Consider the following 3,767-nt stretch of genomic DNA (forward strand, 5'->3'; position numbering starts at 1 on the left):
AACACCTTCCCCCGAGCCCGCCCTTCTTCCCGGGCTCAACTTCACTCCTGATTTTCCTCTACCTCCTCCCCCCGAGCGGCAGGGGGACGGGGAATGGGGGCTGCGGTCAGTTCATCACACCTTGTCTCTGCCGCTCCTCCCTCCTCACGCTCTTCCCCTGCTCCAGCGTGGGCTCCCTCCCACGGGAGACAGTCCTCCACGAACTCCTCCAACGTGAGGCCTTCCCACGGGCTGCAGTTCTTCACAACCTGCTCCAGCGTGCGGGTCACAGGTCTGCCAGCAAACCTGCTCCACCGTGGGCTCCTCTCTCCACGGGGGTCACAGGCCCTGCCAGGAGCCTGCTCCAGCATGGGCTTCCCACAGGGCCACAGCCTCCTGCGGCACATCCGCCTGCTCCGGCGTGGGCTCCTCCACGGCCTGCAGGTGGATATCTGCTCCACCGTGGACCTCTGTGGGCTGCAGGGGGACCTCTGGGCAGCCGTGAACACTTCCTTCCCATGGCTGCTCCTGCCCACTGACAGTTCATTATTCATGGCCCTCACCTGCTTTCCTGAATTGTCCTTCCCCTGGGTGCCCCAGTCAGCTGGAGGGCTTACAGAACTCTGGGAGCCTTTTCACATCGTTTCGCTGTTCGCAGCTCTCACCGGTGCTCCCCACCTTGATCCCAGGGAGCAGCTTCATTCTCTACTTCGGTGAAGTCATCACCTCTAGAAATCGCTTTATTCCAGGGACAAAGTCCCCGTGGTCAGGCACGCGGTCGTTTCCTTTGCAGTTACTCTTCGGGCCATCTCGAGTTGCAAACAAATTGACGGGCTCCTAGAAGTCCAAGAAGACTTGCAGTCCTTTCCATGTCTTCGTGCTTCTTCCCCAGCTTGGGCGTAACCACCGCGGAGCCAGCCTTGTACCACTGGTGCCCATGCAGTCACTGGCACCTGCTTTTCATGTACACATCTGTCACCCTTCCCGCTGGCAGCCCGATGGCGGACAGTACAGGTCTGCTCTGGCGATTAGTCCGTCCAGGCCAGTGGTGCTGGTTTGGGGTTTTTTTTTCCCAAGGAACCACCAGTCCCATGCACTTCTGGTGGTGCTAGGAACCACTAGTCCTCTTTCTTGAACTCCGCCTCGTATCTACCGCCCTTCTCTTTGGCTTCACCTGTATCCTTATGACTCTTTAAGCGATGGCATCCTTCTCTGTTGAGGTCGCGGCTCCTTCTCCTTTCTGCGCTTCCTTTTATGCTCTACTTGAAAAGTTCCCAGGTTTTGATCTAACAGCGCTCTGAGGCGTTCACCTCCAAGTCACCGATGTCACTCAGTGTTGGAAATGGGACCCCGTGTCCTGGGGATAACAGTATGCCTTACCATTTTCCAGGGCTGAAACTTCATTCCCCCGCCCAGATACTTTTTGTTCCGAGGCAGCCTGGGACCTGAATGGGAACAGAGGTGTTAACGAGGGACCCAAGTGTACGCTGTTCTTTCTGCTTGAGCTGTGGCAGTGGACAGCGTGGAAGCACGAAAAAGCAATGAACCCCAACAACGGAAGCAGTTAACAGCTGGCAGTGGACTACCGGGAAGCAGCAAGCTTCTCAATCCAAAGAAAGAGGTACCTACCGGAAGAAACACACGGGGCACAAGGATTGGGGTGACAAAATAGTCCAAGAATAAGATTTGTCTTTGCGGTAGCAAAGATTTGTTTCCAAGACCCCAGTTCCTACGGCAAGAAGTTGGTCTTACTTAAGCCCCGCCAGATGGGTTTGTTCCCTTTTACGTTGAACAAACACCGGAATGGGAGACTCTCTGAAACGGTCCCGTTTTCTGTACTTTGCTCTGAAACAATGGAGATAAAGGAAGATGTCCAAGCTGGACAGGTCACAGAGCGCCATCATGCTGATGTCACGAGCCGGAGGAGCCGTTGGCAACCGTGGAAATGTAACATTCTATACCGGCTGGCGACTGCATTCATCGCTGCAGCAAGCCCGGAGAAGGTACCAGCTCCTTGGTTCAAGTATATTTCGCTGTCAGTTGGAGTTTTGTTTCAAAAACGCAGCAGAGCTAAGGTTCTCAAGGCCCAGTTTTTGAAAGAAAACTCCTGCTTTCAGCATAAGAGTACAGTTTGCCTGACGGTTGATAGCTTTAACGTTTTCATGTATGTTCTGCTTCTATTAAGAGAGCAGAGGAAGAGGCAAGAGGGAAAATGGCGCAGCTGGGAATGACCGCGTTTTCCATGTGTATTCCCCCTATGCACAGGTAAATGCTGTAGATTTTAGAGTGGTTTGTATCCTTGATTGTCTTGATATAGCCGTGCGAAAGGGAGGCTTACTAGGTGAAGTTAGAAGCTGATGTGTCACTCTGTCTGGGTGATGGCAGCATCTGTAGATGAAATTCCCGATTTTCGGAAGTGGTCAGCTACTGCTCATCTAAACTATGGACAATTTCTCCTGTGAACTGGGCTCAGATACTCAAGGACCACATAAGTTAAAAAGCGCGCATCGAGATCACTCCTCACTTTCTTCTTGAACCAGCATTATATCGATTCTGAATACACAGGCCACGTTTATAATTTCTGCTTATAGCGACTACCTGCATTTCTGCACAATCAGTTATTTCAAACAAAGTCTTTCAAAATGGGTTTGCCCTTCAAAGAAGTATTTCTCTTCCACCTGGGGAGAATCCAGGGGTGGGTGTAGCGCTCTTTGTTATCGCATCCATTTCAGCCCCGGGGATTTAGGCGTTAATGCCTGGGAGATGGGCTTGGGCTCCAGACCCCAGCCTGTCTCAGGGGACGGCCCAGTTGTACTGGCTACAGTCCAAAAGTGGCGTGCTTTGGAGATGCTGCTCCTAGACCCAGCTGTTAATGTCTGGACCTGGGTGAAACTCACCTTCCAATACTCCAATATTTTCAAGTGTGACTTTGTTTTCCTTTAAAAACTTACACATCCAGAAGGAACCGGCAACCGGCATTTACAGCTCTCAGCTGGGATGCAGTTCACATCTGGGATGGAAACCTGAGTTTACGTATTCAGGGTATCGGTCACGAGCACTTGCCTCTTTGGAACTACGAGCTTATCGTGTGCTTGAGGCAGATACGTCAGGTTATAAGGATCAGTGAATTGCATGATCAGAGATGATGCTGAAATCTGTAAACTTTAACAAGGCAGAGAGACAGAAAAATCATTTTAAGTCTGACTAACAAAAGCGACTCTCATTGTGAAAGTGCGCGCTCTGCAATATTGTGCAGACTTTCTAGCTGGCGACACCTTGATCAATAGAGGGAGAGCCGCAGTGGGAATAGATGTATGAGTAAAGGAGCAATAATTAAACAAATAATTAAACACATCCACGTAGATATTCTTTTTGTCCCGTTAGGCTTTTGTTTGTCATCTCTAAAAACAGCTGGGAGACGGTGTGAGCAGTGTAACGACAGCAGTCTCAGAACATCAAATCCGGAATATTTGCAGTAACTTGCAAATGTTTGTCACCGTAATACTGTTATACATGGACTACTGTATCATCTCCCCCATTAATTAAAACCAAAGCGTTTCAAAAGAGGAGATTCACATTTAAGGCAACCACTAGGGTCTGGGAAGCTAGTGTGGCTTACCCCCAAAGTCATTTTCCTCATGAGGGTTCCAGGGGCAGATCCTGTCACCGTGAAAAACCTCTTGGCTGTGATGCTGCGTCCTCATTATGGAGAGGGGGGAGATGTTCGCATCTGTTTGGCAGATTTAGAGATATGGAAATAAAGGCAGAAAGGAGCAAGTCCCCTCAAG

This window comes from Gymnogyps californianus, chromosome 1, assembly GCF_018139145.2.
Source record: "Gymnogyps californianus isolate 813 chromosome 1, ASM1813914v2, whole genome shotgun sequence".
NCBI classification, from domain to species: domain Eukaryota; kingdom Metazoa; phylum Chordata; class Aves; order Accipitriformes; family Cathartidae; genus Gymnogyps; species Gymnogyps californianus.